General features: G+C 45.2%; 1 protein-coding gene across 1 annotated transcript in view; it reads right to left on the bottom strand.

Annotated features, from left to right (window-relative positions):
• The window catches only part of LOC136621924 (serine/threonine-protein kinase TNNI3K), a 328,182-nt gene that overhangs the window by 133,490 nt on the left and 175,725 nt on the right, over nucleotides 1-18,967 (bottom strand). The gene's annotated exons all lie outside the window — the stretch shown is intronic.

The raw sequence follows: 18,967 nt of genomic DNA, 5'->3' as shown, positions 1-18,967 counted from the left end.
GCCTGTAGTTTCCTAGATCCACCTTCTTCTCTATTTTGAAGATAGGAACAACATTTGCCCTTTTCCAATCTTCTCAGACTTTTCCTGTTCTCCAGGAATTTTCAAAGATTATGGCGAGTGATTATTACTTTGCCGACACAAGTCTCGGCCTGTATACCATTGTACTCTATATGACTTTATGGGTAGACCTAAGTTGCCCTATTTTATGTTTTGAAACTGTCAGCTCCGTTGCCATTTGTGAGCGAAACAGCTAGGCCCTCTGTGATGACCACCATTATTGCTGCCCACCCCACGGTGGTCTGGCACGCTGCACATTGAGCAAAGGATTGGTCCCTTTGACGCTGGAGGTCCCTTCCAACTCTATCACTCTATGATTCAAACTCGTAGACTGTCAAAGTTGGTGTCCCAGATGATCCTTTAGCTGCTCTATTAGTGATAAATCTGGTGATCAGGCAGACCATGGACGTGTGGCAATGTTGTGGAGACATTCCTGTGACACGATTGTGTGTGCGGCCAAGCATTATCCTGCTGAAAAATGCCTCTTGGAAGCCCTGCCATGAAGGGAACACACGTGGCTGCAGGATATCCTGAAAATCCCATTGAGCTTTTATTGTCCCTCATTCCACTACTAGGGGTGACCGACTGTCGTATGTGATGTTCTTCTAGTTCATCACAACAGCAGAGGGGGCAGTGTGCCACTCCACAGCAAAGGCAGGATTGAGGTGCTCACCCGAGGGTCTCTAGTCATCAGTGCCCAAACTAAACCTGGATTTGTTGCTAAAGACAACCCAGTTCCACTCCACAGCCTTTCAGTTTCATTGTTCATGACACTACTGCAAACGGAGGCAACAGTGCAAGTCAAAGACAATACATGTAATGGGTGCTGTGATATCAAATGTCCTTCTGCCAAGCGCCTGGAAACGGTTCCGACAAACACAGGGGTGTAATGATGGCGCTACTTGCCTCTGGATAGTGGACAATGAAACAGTTGGAGCTGCTTGTACTTGTCAGATGATCCTCTCTACTGGTGGTCTGTCAAGGGCCTCCTGAGCCAGGTCAAAGATGTGAAAGAGTCTGGAGATCCCGTGGTGAATATTATGCTGCATACAACATCATCCAGCATGACCGGTTTGGCTATGGTTCAGTGATGGTCTGGAAAGACATATCCTTGGAAGGTCACACAAACTAATATGTGATAGTAAACAATACTCTGACTGATGTTAGGTACTAGGATTAAATCCTCAGGCTTTGGGTTCCTCCTGGTACAGGGTAGTGCCAGGCCTTGTGTGTCCAGAGTGTGTAGGCACTTCTGCATGACGAAGGCATTGATGTCATTGACTGGGCTTCAAGTTTCTCAGACCTGAATGCAATTGAGAACCTCTGGAACATTCTTTGTTGATGCATTCAATGCCACTAAGTAGCACCACCAACTGTCCAGGAACTCACTGATGCCCTGATCCAGGTCTGCGAGGAGATCCCTAGGACACCATCCGCCTTCTCTTCAGGAGCATGCCTAGATGTTGTTGGGAGTGCATACCAGCACGTTGGGGACATACACACTACTGAGTCACATTATGAGTTGCCATGATTTAATTAACATAAATTGATTTTTGGGCAATTTGGAATCCAGCCCTCAGTCATTTCTTGGTTTTGGCTTCCAGTGACGTAATTTCGTTCAGTACTGATTTTCAACTTGAATCTTTCGTTCATCGAGGTCTGACGTGTGATTTAAGTGTAATGTTTTTGAGCAGAGTATATATGACTTGCAGTGCGCATACATTGTGAATGTTGGTTATTTGTCCAAAATAGAATGTGAATACTTCAGAAATATAGAAAATTTTCCTTTAAGATGGTGTCACTCTGTTTTAATTAACTTAATCACAACTACGTTATCCAGCTTCTTCTTTGCACTAAAATTAACTATGCAGAGAAAATTGCTAACGACTCTTCATTTGCATCTATTAGGCTGCGATAAACATGCAAGAAGTCTGTAACAAGAACAGAGAGCTCTCCATTACAAGGCCATAGAACAATTGTAGCATTGGTGAGAACAATAAAGAAGTCTACACAAGCAAACACACTATGTTGCCGAAAGTATTAGATTCTCCACCCATCCTGCGCTGTCAGGCGAAGGGGATTGCAAATCGGATGAGTGAGCATTAGATATAAAGGAGAGTATCACACAGGTATATCCCACGATGTCTGGTGGTGGGATGTCACCTGAGCAACCACAGGACGTCACAGCACTTTTGGACCTTTCAAAGTCCACTGTTGGCCATGGTTTTGGGAGATGGAAACCATCCGGTGTGTGCGGTGCCGCCACGTTCAGGGAGACCTCGTAAACTGACAGAACATGGACAACGAAGCCTTGTACAAGCTGTGAAGACATCACACACATCGTCTGCCCTCGCTCAGGAGGTCTCACAGGCCTTTGGAGTATCCATTAGCACCAGAACCATCCATAGGGAACTGCATGGGAAGGGTTACCATGAACGAGCGGCTGCACACAACATCACAACAGTGAATGCACAGGGGTGCCTGCGATGGGCTTGGAATGTTGTTCTTAGACTGTAATTGAGTGCAAGCAAGTATTGTGCACAGCTGAATCATGGTACACCATCGTCCTATCGGATGGCCACACTTGGGTGCGGTGGCTGCCCAGAGAACAGTTTCTACATGATTGCATCATCCCAATAGTAAAGTTTGGAAGAAGTTCAGTTATGGTGTTGGGGTGTTTCTGCTAGGAAGGACGAGGGTCATTGATTATAGTGAAGTTCACCCTCACCACCAATGGGTACAGAGACATTCCAAACAATGTGGCATCCCCTCCCCTGTGACAATACTTTGGTACAGCTCCTTCTCTACCAACATGACCGAGTACCATGTCATATGGCACGCAGTGTTGCGGCTTGGTTTGAGGAGCAGAACGTTTTCAAACTTCATTGATCAACCCAAAGTCCGGATCTCAATCCGTGCATGCCCAATACGCCCAACATCCCTCGCATCACTATTTGAAGCTCTCTTCAAAGAATGGAAGCAAATCCCTCCTCACATCTATGGGAATTTGGCGGAAAGCAACCTAGGAGGGTTGCTGCAGTCATTGAGGTCAAAGGTGGCCCAACACCGTATTGAAAAATGTGAATAAAATCGCATTTTATCACCTTCTATGTGTCCCAATACTTGCGTCAGCATAGTGTATTTATGACCAACAATAGACACTCTCTATGCTCTCCCCTCCGATTTATAGTTGAGCGGCATGAATGGAGGACCCCCCATTTATTAACTCAGAATTCCCTAATATAGTGAATGAAAATAGGTTTCTAAGCCAGACAACCCTGTTTAGATTGGGGAAGGTAGTAGCGGGTACTACTCCACCTTTTGAATGGTCCCTCATAAATAGTTGCACAAGGAAAGCTATCTTCTAGCTCAGTTTTGGGTCTGATGTAGACTGGGTATCTGGCATCGTACAGCTAAGTGGACCACATTATTTAAACACAGCAATAAATGCATGCTTCTTGCACTTAAAAAAAATCACAGCATGCTCCGTCGCTTGCCATATAACAGGTCAATTTTTTATGTAGAATCACTGAATTTATTGCTTCTGGAGGAAAAGTTAATCCATAAAATAAAAGCTCACTTGGAGCTGAGCAGCCTGCAGTATGATACGCAGTGCGGTCCTCCTTCCAGCACCCTATAAGAGGCCAATATGTTTGTATGTATGAGGTCTTACAGATGTGACATGCACTAGTATAGTATTCATCACATATGTCATCCCATCCACTTTAACCCTTTCAAGAAAAGAGATTTTTGCCTTTTTTCTTTCGTTTTTTCATCCCCATCTTCCAATCGACCTAACTTTTTTATTGTACTGTCAGAATGGCGGTAGGAGGGCTTACTGTTTTAGGTGAAAGTTGCATGTTTTAACAGTTCCATTTATTGTACTATAAAAGTAAGTTTTACAGTGTTCATGGTGTAGTGAAAATAGCAAGTGCACTTTATTCGGTGGGTCGGTACGATTACGGCGATACCAAATTCATATCTTCTTGACCACTTTTTACTCAACAGTTGCGAACACTTGAACTATATACTGCAATACTTCACTACTGCACTATATAGTATGTTTCAGTGTTGCCACAGGGTTTAAGACGCATACATGCATGGCAGCCCTGAAAGCCTTCACTAAGTCTTGAACTGCCATTCTAAACCATTGGCACCTTGTTATCGTGTCATGGACGGGCTGATGGAGCCCTAGAAGGGACCCCCATCCTGCTAGCTGTTTAGATGTGCCATGAACTTTGACCGGGGGCCTCTAGATAGTTACTGCCGACAACATGAGTGAACTGTGATAATGGCCGTTGCCGACAGGTGTTGAGAACAACCAACACCAGCCAGATATGGAGTGGAGTTGGTTCCCGAGCCCACTCTATACACTCTTCGCAATTACATGATGCATATTTATTTTATATGGCCAGAAGAGAGTTAAAATAAAGTTTAAGACAATACCTAAATGGACATGGTTTCTCTATCTGAAAAACATCAGTTGATGCAATGGGTGCCCCAAACCAAGAGCGGTGTAGGCTGCTTTAAAGCATATGTTATATGTTAATGACCTTACTATGTGGCTACAGCCTCAGCTGACTGCTGTATCTAAGCCAACAAGGTTCTGAGGGGGTTTTTACCACAAAGGATGGGTGATAAATGTATAATCACTGTGGGCCCGAGAGCAGTATTCATCTGTGTCCATTAGTCCCATTGGCTTTGAATAGAATGATAATGCGCATTCGTGAATGCCAGTCCATTCAAACTGCAATGAGGAGGAATAAGGGAATCGGGACCCAGTTCTAGTGACCGTGGTGTTCCAGCAATCGTATAGTTACTACCTGGTGATACATGGCCTTTATGGGAAAACCTCTTTAAGTACCTACTGCATTATTTTCTATAGAGTATCTAACAAATAATTTGATTTAAAGGAAGTCTGTCACATCCATTCATCATATCCAAGTATTGGTTACATATGATGCGCCAACAGCAGATGGATATAAATCTACCTTTTTTTTATCTAGCTTTCACTTGCCAAAAACCTGATTTTCCATGCAGCATGCAAATCACCATTAAAACAGTCCAATAGACGGTTCCACTGCCCTACCTGTCCAAGCTCGTTCACCCTCCATACGTTCAACAATGGCCCCACATGCTGCTGATTGACGTCTGCAGGAGAACTGGAGATGATGTGATGCCAGAATTACTGCAGCATTTCCGCTTTCGCCCAAGTGTGTGACTTAAGTCTATAGAAATACAAACACAGCCAGTTAAGTCCCATTTACACGGAATGATTATCGCTCAAAATTCGTTTAAACAATGTCTTTTGAGCGATAATCGTTGCGTGTAAATGCTATCATTGTTTGTTTTTCAGCCAAACAATGATTTTTAGTTCAGCATAAAAACCATCATTGGGCCAAGCAGCTGATAGCAGGGACCGCATGCTGTGATTCTCCAAGGAAAGGCTGATAACATTGTTTTCAGCTGCTGTCCTGCAGGAGAACAATGGAGCTGTATGCAGATAGCAGACCACCCGCTGTTATCTGCATACAGCGAAGGGTGGCTCATTTGCATGCAAATGAAGCTAATAAGCTACTAATTGGCATTAGTGCCCATTAGTCGTTTATGCAAAATGATCGCTCAAACTGTCATTTAAGCTATCTTTTGAACAAATTTTGAGCGATTGCGTGTAAATAGGGCTTTAGGCACGGCGTCTCAAACTCAGCGGAGCTGAAGACATCAAATAATGGCATAGGGAGTGTGATTGACCATATAGAGGGAACGAGAACCAGGGCGAACTGGGCAGTGGAACCTGATGGTTCAATGGTGAGTTGCACACCATGTGGGAAATGCAGAAAATCCTATTTTTGGCGAATTAAAGCATTGAACATGGTTAAAAAAAAAGTAGCGTTAGAATAACCTGCTATTGATACTTCATATGTAATGAAAACTTGGATATACTACATGGACCTTACAGGTGGGATTATTATTAGACCTCATTCTGTGCTCGATTTATGTGCTCGAAACCCTGGTAGAATACGCTAATATTCCACATCCAATGCAGTGGAGTGTTCTATATACCTCATTCATAGAGAGCAGCAAAAAATCATCCACAAGTTCATTAGTCTCGCTGATTCTGCATGGACACCATATACCCTTAAGGTGGGAAAATTGGCTTCTACCTCATTGGTTTCTTTTTTGCCTTCCTCTGGATCAACATTGGGGGGGTAATAGGCTGAACTGGATGGACATGGTATTTTTTTTCAGCCCAACATCAATGTTAGGCTGGATTCATACGAGCATATATCGGCTCGGTTTTCATGCCGAGCCGATATACGTCGTCTCTCTCTGCAGGGGGGGAGGGGGGAGGTTGGAAGAGCCAGGAGCAGGAACTGAGCTCCCGCCCCCTCTCTGCCTCCTCTCCGCCCCTCTGCACTATTTGCAGACTTAGCCCCGCCACCATCCCGCCTCCTTTCATTGCAAATAGTGCAGAGGGGTGGACAGGGGGTGGAGAGGAGGCGGAGAGGAGGCAGAGAGGGGGGCGGGAGCTCAGTTCCTGCTCCCGGCTCTTCCAGGCTCCCCCCTGCAGATGAGGACGACGTATATTGGCTCGGCGTGAAAACCGAGCCAATATACGTTCATGTGAATCCAGCCCCACTATGTTATGTTACAGTATTTTTTTATACTGTATATAATAGACTTGTAATATCTGAATAAAACCAGGAAGCATCATGGGAAAAGGTACAGGAACATTAGACTGTAAGTTATACACTACCGAGGGTGGTTTGGAGGAAACAGTATGTAGCAGTAAAAGACCGTCTTAAATGGGGAAAGACTTCTTCACCTTTTTAGAAAAAAAATTCTTATAAATTACCATACAAACGGAAAATGTATAAATAATGTTCCATTAAACCACCAAATCCATCAATGCAAAATAAGGCTCACTAAAAGCTTTCAATTACTTCAGCTAAATTAGTAAGATATAAATATAGCCGTCCCATCGATAGCTGTCATGAGACAGCGATGTTAATTAGGGAGATATAAGATACACCACACATTCCCTCTTAATTGCCCCTTCGCTATTTGTCCATGAGTGATTCCCAGCAAGGGCCCATTACAAGTTGGCGGTGACCTCGCCGTGATGCATCTGATGGATTGTAAAATGAAACATTTAGTAGGGACATAAAACTCACATCAAAGAGGAAGTAACATGGCGGATAATGTACATCGAATCTAGTATGGATTATACTGGCGCTGGTAGTATGATGGGGAGGGGTGGATGGCCCATCAGAAAGCAGATGTTTGAGAAGTAAAAACGAATTGGGTGGGACAGAAGGACCAAAGTGCGGAAATAATTGTACCTAGAAATAGAAAACCTTTGGGGGTCTTTATAGGGGATGGAAGACTATGAACCTCTTAATTCGCTATATACAAGGAGAGGCGGCTTTGTTGGTGGACAATAGGGGAACGGAGAGGAAGGTAAGTGACATCCCAACCTCAATGCCCAACTCCAATGAAACTATAACTTTAGTTTACAGGGCTGCTAAAAAAAATAATACTTCTTGCCCCAGTGCTACGGACCAGCAGCCATCTTCCCTGAAACACTGGGGCTCAAGTGGTGGTGGTCAAGGCTGCGTTATTATTGGTGGCCTTGGAGCTGCAGGCCCTAATCGCCTGATGGCTCAGGGGGCCACCAAAGCATATCTCTGCATTTTGAAGCTAAGCTATTACTCTACTATACAGGCAGTGGAAGGGACATATATAAATAATATATATGTAACAGGTGGATGGTGTTATAGCGCGATGGTGACAGGCGGAGGCAACACTTTTACAAAAAGCTGAACTTTACTTAACATAACGGCAGTTGAGGTTTCACTCCATAGGAGGGCGCTAGTATTTGAACGTTGCCTTTCAACATAAGATTATGCTTATGATTTGGTGCATCATATTTTTGTGCTGCAACAAGTTACCTGATCACTAAATCTGGCCATTGGCCTTCACCCCCATAGTGGCCCCAGTAGTTATAGTATCCCCCATAGTGGCCCCAGTAGTAATAATGGCCGCCATAGTTAGTGTCTCCTACCTTGGTGGCTCCAGTTGTAATAATATCCTCTATATTGGCCCCGGAAGTAATAAGTGACCCCTTATAGTGGCCATAGTACTAATTGACCATCATAGTGGCCCTAATAGTCATAGCGACCCCCTAAGTGGCTCTAGTAGTAATGGTGACCCCCATGGTGGCCCTAGTAGTAAGCAACTCCTACATAGCTGGCACTGCTACCTAAAGTCCAGACCCATGACATCCCCTAGGGACTGCATCTCTCCTCACAAGGTGCGTGACGTGGTACATGTCCACTCTTACAATTTACCTTGGGTCTCTCTAGGTGCGTCCCATCTGCACATTCCACTATTGCCACAGGTGATTTGTTGCACCATTACGTCACCACTTTCACACTGTGCATCATGTAAGCTTCCACGCGGTATTACTAAGGTACTTCAGCTTTGTAATACAGCTAAGCATGGAGGGCTTGTTTTTCGCGGGACGAGTTGCATCTTTCAATGCTACTATGTAATGAACCATATAATGGACTGAAAACGTTTAAAAATTTCTAAGTGAAGTGAAAAAAACCCCACAATGTGCCATTTTAGCAGGGGTGTGTGTGTGTGTGTGTGTGTGTGTGTGTGGGGGGGGGGGGGGGTCCTGTTTTCACAGGCACCAAGTGCAGTAAGAATGACATGATGACTTATTCTGTAGCTCAGTAGGATTATCATCATATCCAATTAATGTAGGTTTTTTTGTTGCACTACTTAAAAAAAATAAAATCTTTAACAAATATTTCCATCTAACCTCATAACTTTTTTTGATTTCTCTGTCAGTGGGGCTGGGTGAGAGCTTGTTCTTTGCGGGACGATCTGTGGTTCCTGTTGGTACCATTTTGGGGTACACATAACTTGTTGATCGCTTTTTATGAAATTCTTTCTTGCAGACCGTGGAGCAAAAAAGTGCAATTCTGGTGTTGAGTATTTTTTTTCCCCTCATTCACCATGCAGCATTATTTTAATCGCTGTGACTTATACAGAAGCAGAGATATGAAATCTTTTTTGGGGGCAGGGTTTTTTTTACTAAAAATACGAGAAGAGTTTTTTTTTTACTTTTAATATTTATTTTTTGTAATTATTTATTAAAAAAAACCCAAAACTTTCTTCCCTTTTTTTAGTTGATTTGAACTTGCGATCGTTTGATCACTTATACATTATTCTGCAATACTCTAGTATTGTACTATTCGGTATATTTCTGCAGGCATTCTATTAAGATGTGCAAAAGGCATGTCTTAAGGCTGGATTCAGACGAACGTATATCGGCTGGGTTTTCACGCCGAGCCGATATACGGTGTCCTCATCTGCGGGGAGGGGGAGGATGGAAGAGCCAGGAGCAGGAACTGGGCTCCCAACCCCTCTCTGCCTCCTCCCCACCCCCTCTCCGCCCCTCTGCACTATTTGTAATGAATGGGGGCGGAGCTCAGTTCCTGCTCCTGGCTCTTCCATCCTCCCCCCCCCTGCAGAGAGAGACGACGTATATCGGCTCGGCATGAAAACCAAGCCGATATACACTCTTCTGAATCCAGCCTTAATCTGCAAAATACATGGCAGCCCTGGGGGCCTTCATAAGACCCCAGATTGCGGCTGTGGCGGCTGGGTGTCAGCTCCGGAGAATGTTCCATGCAAATCCTATGTATGTACTTCAGATGTCACCAAGAGGTTAATCAATGCTTTATTGTTGCTACAAGCAGTGGTACAACTATAAAAGTTATTACAGTTGTGACCGGGTCACAATAAATTTTTGCACCCGGGGAGGGGGGGGGGGATTGACCCCATAGCTACACCCTTAAGTGTAAATCAAAAAAAGGTTTCCTACAGCCCTTTGCAGCTGAGGTTGAGGGTCCTGTATGTCTGCCCTCTAATATATGAGTGGGATGCAGCTGTAATTCTTTAATCACTGTGCAGCCACCCCGTTATTTATTCTCTTTCTTCCTCTCAGATCGATAGATTTGTAAACGTCGTCCTGTGATCAGATAATATTGCTCTGGAGCTTACTCTCATTTGCTAATTGGTGCCATCCTTTTATCAGAGAGAAAGTGCTCTGTGTGTCACCCGACGCTTTGATCATTAAGCCATCTTCTTTTTTTTATTCCCATTCACCGCCACCACCAGCTCCCTCCTCCCCCATCCAAAAAAACGTGAATCTTTATTTCTCATCCACAAAAATCAAAAACAGCCCCCCGCTCCCGTCTCACGCCAGCCCCGCCGTCTGTAAACGACCGGCTCTATAAAATGAACCCATAGGTCCCATGTGAGCATTTTTTTTTGTGTATTTTTTTTCCCCATATATGCAAATTCGTCCTCAAATTCATTTTGAGATGAAGGTTTTGAAAAATCTCCGTCCGTCTCATTCGGCGTCTCTATTTAGCCTTCACTTTGAAGCTTTGACCTTCTTTTTCTCATAATAATCCAAGTTCAACAAATATTCTTTAGACGGCGTTGAACTCAAATATTTAAAATTGGAGAGCGAGAGAGGCGGCTGCGGAGGGGGAGCAAACGTGCGCCGGGAATACAAAAATATTCATTTGTCTCGACCCATGCTGGATTATGAAAGGGAAGGAAAAAAAAAAAAACCCTGGCGTTGGAGAAAAGCTTCTCTAGATTACATAAGGAATCTAATTTATTAGCTGCCGGGGCCGGCCGATATTGAATCAAATATCAATCATCCATTGAATTATGGAAACATTAGCTACTAAATCAAAGTCACCAAAAAGGAATAAAATACTCCATTTATTCATGTGACTGCGTCACGACATCTCATCAAAGGGGGATACTGAAGGTTTATCACTGGTGAGATTGTCGGCAAAGGTCAGATATTGGAGGAGAGGTGTTACGGAGAGTGGCCGTAAAGCTGGTAAACAAGGTCAGAGATAATACCGCTTGGGTGATGAGATATACTGACATCAAGTTCTGTCGGATCCGGTATAGGTCTTGCCACTAAATGCCTGACACCTTAGACTCCGCCCACTGATCAGGCTATGCTTCAAAGGGGATATTCCTGATGACCCCGACTCCTCAATGCTCCATCAAGGATGTACCTTTATTCTATTTTTAAAGAGTAACTGCACTTTTCAGAAACTTTTAACATTTAAAAAGTTTTGGTCAATGAGGGTCCAGGTGCTGAGACCCGCGCTGATTGCTATGCCCAGTGGGCTGCAGCTATCATCCGAGCACTGTGCCCCTTTGGCCATCTTTGCTGCTTTTTACCTCCTCCGGGCAGCTGACGATGGCTGCATAGAGATCTATAAAAGCTTTTTATACACCTCTATGCGGTCTTCTTTAGCTGCCACGAAGAGCCGAAGAGCAGCGAAGACGGCCAGAGGGTCAAGTGCTGCAGCCTCCGCATTCTAGCACTCAGCTGGGGTCGAAGTAACAAGACCTCCACTGATCAAAACTTTTGACATGTCTCTCTGACATGTCAAAAGTTTCTGAAAAGTGCAATCACTCTTAACCCTTTGCAATCCAATTTTGGATTCAGGGTTTCCTAGGGAGCTTTCTCTTTCTGCCATTATACAATGGCGCCATCTGCTGGCTAGAGCCAGTACTGCGGTATGGGACATGCTGGAGAGGCTCCTGACAACAGAGCGGCCAGTAATATACAGTAAGAATACCCTGCCGTACGTCTTCTGACATCAGAGCTGTACAGCCTTCAATCAGAATGTCTTTAGACGTCAGACAGTGGATTGGAAAGGGGTAAAATCCCAAATTATGGCAGATTAAAGGTGTTGTGCCCACATGCACAACCTGGCCCTGAATGCAGGGCCCTTGGCAAATAGCTGATTGCCCTAGGTCCCGCTCATGGCACTCTCAGCAATCATTTGATTTTTCCAGCTGCACATGTAGTATTACTGGACTGTAGTACCAAGAAAGAAGATCTGCCAGAATGGGAGCCGTACTTACCGATCAGTTCTCTGTTCTAGGTTATAGTGGTGGGTCCCCAGCAGGGGGCTCTATGACACTTATATACCCTAATAGGGCATATGAACAGGGCTTGCGCTGTTGGCACAACCTCTTTAAAGGGTTTTTTGGGACTTTAGTATCAATTACCTTCTCTCAGGATAGGTGATCAATAGTTAAGGGTCCACTGCCCGGCATGTCCATTGATCAGCTGATATCAGTCCCACTGTCCTTGCAAAAAGAGGAAGAAGCAGGCAGCTCTGTCTGTATTGCAGTGGCCCAGGTTGTTATTGCATTGCATGGAATTGAACGGAATTGAATTGAATTCAATGAGAGCTGTGCCTGCAGTACCAACCCAGGCCACGGCACTATGAACAGAGCTGTCTGCATTCCAGTGTAATAGGCCAAATTAACCCCGGCCCAGATTAAACCCGGGTATAGTTTGGCCCAGAGTATACCCGGGGGAATAAACTGTCCTAGTCCAAACCATACCGGGGGTGGCGTAATCTAGCCTAAGCCCTTTTAACCCCAGGTATAGTTTGGACTGTAATGACGGCGGACCTGGCCAACAGCTGATAGGTGGCGATCCTGTGCAGCAAATCTTCATAGATCAACTACTGATGACCTATCTTGATGATAGGTCATTAATAGGGATGAGCGAGCATACTCGATAAGGCAAACTACTGGAGCGAGTAGTGCCTTATTCGAGTACCTGCCCGCTCGTCTGTAAAGATGCTGCCGGCGGCGAGCGGGGAGCGGCGGGGGAGAGCGGGGAGGAACGGAGGGGAGATCTCTCTCTCTCTCTCTCACCCCTGCAACTCACCTGTCACCCGCGCTGGCAGCCGAATCTTTAGAGACGAGCGGGCAGGTACTCGAATAAGGCACTTCTCGCTCCAGTAGTTTGCCTTATCGAGTATGCTCGCTCATCTCTAGTCATTAATTACAAAACTCCCGGACGACCCCTTTAATTTCATGCTAGTTGTGAACTTTATAAACCTGTACGCTCCAAACTCTCGCTGATTGTAATACATCTTCCTGTGTGAACTGGAAGACATACAGCCGGCCTATGGATATGAACAATCATTCTTGGCCTCTGTTAAAGAGAAAATCAAATGAGTGCTGATCCATATATGCCTTTAGGGCACACATGTCAAACACAAGGCTCATGGGCTGAATTTGTGCTGCCACCTCAATGTATGTGGCCTGTCATCTGTACAGCAACCTAACAGGCACTCCACTCCCCCAGCCTGCAGCAGCAGAACAAAGTCCCTGATTGCTGACTTCTCCCCATGGGTGTCCGCATGCACCATCTTGTACGCTGTGCAGACACTTACTACTGGGGGCACAATGGGGGTCACTATTACTACTAGGGCCACTACAGGAGTCACTTTTATTACTGGGGCAACTATGCAAGTCAATTACTACTGGGGCCACAATGTTGGTCAATTACTATTGGGGCCACAATGGGGGTCAATTACTATTGGGGCCACAATGGGGGTCCATTACTACTGGGGCCACAATGGGGGGTAACTATTACTACTGGGGCCCCTTGATACTGGGGAAAATATGGGGGTCACTTAATACTGGGCAGCTATGGGGGTTTCTATTACTACTGGGCCCGCTATGGAGGTCAGTATTATCACTGGGGCTACTATTGTGGTCAGTATTATTACTGGAGCCACTATGGGGATCAGTATTTTTACTAGGGCCACTATGGGGGGGGGGGGGTCACTATTACTACAGGGGCCACTATGGGAGTCAGTAAGTCAGTATTATAACTGGGGCCACTATGGGGGGGTCAATATAACTACTGGGGCCACTATGGGGGGGGGGCACTATTACTACTGAGGCCACTATGGGAGTCAGTATTATAACTGGGGCCACTATGGGGGGGGGGTCCCTATAACTACTGGGGCCACTATGGGGGGTCACTATTACTACTGGGGCCACTATGGGGGGGGCACTATTACTATTCAGTCTTACAATTACAATCGGCCCTTGAAGGCAACCATAAGGCTAATGGGGCCCTCGGTGAAAATGAGTTTGACAACCCTGATTTAGGGCCTGGATCACAGTCCCCAACTCTGCTACAGTCAAGGGCAGAACAAACTGAGCCCCGAGTGACCGTACAGCAGATCCGCTCACATTCATCCTGCGCTCATTCTCTTTCCTCCTTGGACCAACGTCTTCTATTGGGCTGTACGGGGCCTGCAGTCAATAAGTTATAGAAGAAGAAACAAGTCCAGCTCATCACCTCGGATCAGGGGTACACTTGGCCAACAGCTGTGTAAATACATGCACAAGAAAATGCAGCTCATCCAATGCTTGGGGGGGGGGGGGGGAAGAGTATAAAATCAAAAACCTTTAACTGAAGATTATTTTAAAAATGTTGATGTGGCCCCCGACCGGCCGCGGTGTCGGCATTCCCGCTGACGCGTTTCCAATGTCATCCTTTAGTCGTAGCAAATAATTTAAAAACAGGACTGAATATTTAAGTACAAAACATCACCTGAAACTACTGGTTGGCCAGAAGGTAAACTTACATCCTGTGGATGGTGAGGGCCCAGAAGCGAGCCCATGGTATCCCGCAGTGGGAGTCGGCAGTGGCTGATAGCGGGCCTCCTGCTGCAATAGTGGGGATAGCTGAGAACACCAATCCCTGCTCCTAACCTTTTATATGCCGCGATCAATGTGCATCACAGCATGTAAAGGGTTCACAGAGGGCCGATGGGTTGCCATGGCAACCAGACGCCATATACTAGTGTACGGGTTACCATGGCTTGTGATTGCTGTTGTGCGCGATAATTAATTGCAGTACAAATAAGTACTGCAGTGCATTATCATAGCGACCAGAGCTTTCATGGTTCAAGTCCCCTACAGCGTAAAAAATGTAAAAAAAAAATAATAATAATCCCCTTTTTTTTAATGCACTTTCCCATTTGTATATGTAAAAAAAAAAAATCAATTCCCCCCCCCCCACATATTTGGTATCATCATATCCGTAATGACCTGTACAATAGGTTGAGCAAAAAACACCTCTAAAAACTGAGGCAAAATGCAACTTTTTGTATATTTTTCTGCTTAAAAAAACCCTAATAAAAAAGTGATCAAAAAGCTGTTTGGTTCCACAAAAATGGTACCAATGAAAACTACAGCTTGTCACCTAATAAAAAAGCCCTAACAGAGTTCAGCCCATTGAAAATTAAAAAAAAAGCCGTGGGACGCAACGATGTAACAAAAAATAATATTTTCCAAGCAAAAGGTTTTTTTTTGTGCAAAAGTGTAAAACCTTAAAAATGTAACAATTTTTTTATCATCATAATCGTAACGACCCGCAAAAAAAAATAATAAAAGTTATACAATACATAACATGTAACCTAAAACCGGTACCAATAAAAATGACAGTTCTCCACGGAAAAAAAAATCTCTTGCATGGCCATGTCGACGAAAAATAAAAACGTTATGGCTTTTGAAAAGTGGAGATAAAAATCTCCAAAAAATCACTGCAAATCATCGGCCAAAATAGCTTAAATATCGCATTTTGTTTACATGAGTTTGTAATAACTCCATATAAACTAAGGGTGCCGGAAGACATCTGAATAGAGATGAGCGAGTATACTTGCTAAAGGCAATTGCTCGAGCGAGCATTGCCTTTAGCGAGTACCTGCCCGCTCGAGACCAAAGGTTCGGGTGCCGGCGGCGGGCAGGGAGCTGCGGGGGAGAGCGGGGAGGAACGGAGGGGAGATCTCTCTCTCCCTCTCTCCCCCTTGCTCCCTTCTGCTGACTGCCGCTACTCACCGCTCCCCCGCACCGGCACCCGAACTTTCTGTCTTGAGCGGGCAGGTACTCGCTAAAGGCAATGCTCGCTCGAGCAATTGCCTTTAGCGAGTATACTCGCTCATCTCTACATCTGAAACATGGCGGAGGGAATAACGGCTCCACGGCGGGTCGTGGTCTCACAAAACATTTTTAATAATTTTTGATTTTATTCTATTGTTTCTAAGCATAGGAGGAGCTGGACTTCCTCCTGCATGTATCCCTGCACTCAGTACCCTGAAGACCTCCGGTAGCCAGAAGGGCCGGGCAAGCCCCGACCCTAAACAGAAGACCCGATGTGTTGCACCTGTCTTAGTTATGTACAGGGACAGTTAAATGAACTCTCTAATGTGAAGACACTGTCAAACAACACCGTAGATCTCAGCTTCCAACACTCCGCTGTTTATCTTGGTAGAAAAAAAACAAAAGCGTAGGCGATCGGCGTTAACTGCCGCTCCGCTCCGTAAATACCTGTTCAGCTCTCTCTTATTAAGCCTTAAGAACGTATCTTTACATCGTAGGAGATCCAACTTAAAAATAAAACGCCATATGCATATAGGAGCGTGGGTGTATGTAATTAGGCATCGAAATTGTAGGTTAAAGCGTGATAAGCGTATAATTATGAAGGAGCGCCAATCAGCCATTCCATTTCTTTAAATTTGTGGAGAAACATTTTTTTTCCTAAGTATAAATATGTATGCAAATTTCTATCCTCCACAATATTGACACTCGGCTCGTCTGTGAAGCGCGGCCGCGCATTTATATTGTGGCGGAAATGGCAGATTAATGTTTATACGTTTTTAGGGCGGAAGCAAAGCTGAAGACAACAATACCCTGCTTGATCGGTATGGCGGCACGCAGACTTTAGAGGATTTTGGGTTAGGTCCGTTTTGGATCACGGCAGATTTGGAAGCATGAGTAGATTTCCCGCTATTTGGGGTCTTGCAAACTTGGACATATTTGACCTCATAGGTCCAACTATGTGAAAATAACAAAAAGAGCATCACTTACCCCTTCTCCGTCTTTGGGATCCAGCGCTGTAGCCCTACCATCCTCCTGGTGTTTGTCGTGGAAGATGATGTCATTGGAAGGTACCTGCCCACTGTAGCCAATCAGAATCAGAGTTACTGTTGTGAACTCCCGGCATCATGGTGCCCAAGATGTGAGTGCTGATGCCAAGAGAATGGGCGGTGGTGCTGCAGCATCCAGACACCCTGGTAGGTAATGTGTTAGGTGACCGAGGTGTTCAGTGCAAGACAGACAGGTCATAGGCTGGGAACTTTTGGAAACACCAAGTAGGCGACGGCCAATCTTTACACAGCCACAGCAATCCCAGTACGGTAAAGTCCACAGGATCTCCAATGGGTGTAAGTCTCACAAGCCCAGGGAGCTTTCCTGTACCTCTGCCAGCAGCTTAATCAGAACGACTTCTAGGTGATCCCAGCTTTTCTCCTGCACTTTCACTAGCCTGTATCCCCTCATAATAATGCTTCTACCTTGTCCAAGCCTTGGGGTTCACTTTGGGTTTAATCCAGGCATATATTACTATTGGTGGTCTCCACACACAAGCTGCGACTCCTCTCTGGGCTGGTAACATTCCTGCAATGTTGGGTGCTGTATGCTGCACGAGAGGAGCAGGGGCAGATAAATCACTCTCTGCTCTGCTTATGGTTTCCATGTTGTCTTGGGGAATTTAAGTAAAGATCAAACCCCCACTGATCCCAGCTGCAGTAGAGTCCTGGTGGCTGAGGCGTCACTCAAAATACTCATCGAAATTGAATTTCACATGAGACGCTGGGAGGAGGACCTGGACGTATCGCTCTCAACAACAAGATCGCACCACTGCTGTGCATTTTTTGCCAAGGGCAGCCATCAGGTGACCCTGGCCGAAACCTCCGACAAGATACTACACAGGTCACACTACGTCCCCATAATGATACATAAGTTCTCCCCTATTACCTCTCCTAATTGCTTTAGAGGTTGCGGGGCACTGGGTTCGGTTTTGCGTACTTGGTGGACATGCCCAGCGGTGAGATCCCTGTAAAAGCAGGTAGCCAGTCTGGTTTCGAGAGTTTTGGGCAAGACATTCTCACTCATCCCCTCGGCTTGCCTGCTGGCAGACAAACCAACCGGGTATAATAATCAACAACACAAACTCTCCCAGTTTATAGCATCCCAGTGGTTGAAACCCTCCCTCATTCTGAACCCCATCATAGCTAGAATCTCTAAAATGATGATCTGTGAAAAGCTGTCTGCTATGAGGGATGATTCTATGGAGGGCTTCCTTAAAGGGGTTGTCCCGCGCCGAAACGTTTTTTTTTTTTTTTCAATAGCCCCCCCGTTCGGCGCGAGACAAACCCGATGCAGGCATAAAAAAAACAAACCGTCCAGTACTTACCCGAATCCCCGCGCTCCGGTGACTTCTGACTTACCTTGTGAAGATGGCCGCCGGGATCTTCACCCTCGGTGGACCGCAGGGCTTCTGTGCGGTCCATTGCCGATTCCAGCCTCCTGATTGGCTGGAATCGGCACACGTGACGGGGCGGAGCTACGAGGAGCCGCTCTCTGGCACGAGCGGCCCCATTCAGAAGACAGAAGACAGGACTGCGCAAGCGAGTCTAATCGGGCGATTAGACGCTGAAAATTAGACGGCACCATGGAGATGGGGACGCCAGCAACGGAACAGGTAAGTGAATAACTTCTGTATGGCTCATAATTAATGCACGATGTATATTACAAAGTGCATTAATATGGCCATACAGAAGTGTATAACCCCACTTGCTTTCGCGGGACAACCCCTTTAAGACTTGGCAACCATGCTCTGACTATCTAAATATCCCAAATATGTCGGGACTACTGTCCTCATAGGGGTAAATCTAATGAGACACATCAGATAATGAGAACATCCGATATACAAATGAGAATATTTTTCTTGCAGATACAATAATGAGTGGAGGCCTTTATGATATGCTTCATGTTTAGTTGACATTTATAAAGGGATTCGTCAGCTTTTTATTCTGTAAAGTTATATAAAAATCAAATAAAAACTTTTGAAACTAAAATTGAATTTCATTTAGGGTGAGATTCCCCTTTAATGTTAGTAATGAAAGTCATC

The sequence above is a fragment of the Eleutherodactylus coqui genome, chromosome 3 (genome assembly GCF_035609145.1).
Source record: "Eleutherodactylus coqui strain aEleCoq1 chromosome 3, aEleCoq1.hap1, whole genome shotgun sequence".
In the NCBI taxonomy this organism is placed as follows: Eukaryota; Metazoa; Chordata; class Amphibia; order Anura; family Eleutherodactylidae; genus Eleutherodactylus; species Eleutherodactylus coqui.
This window is presented reverse-complemented; position numbering and strand designations above follow the sequence as displayed.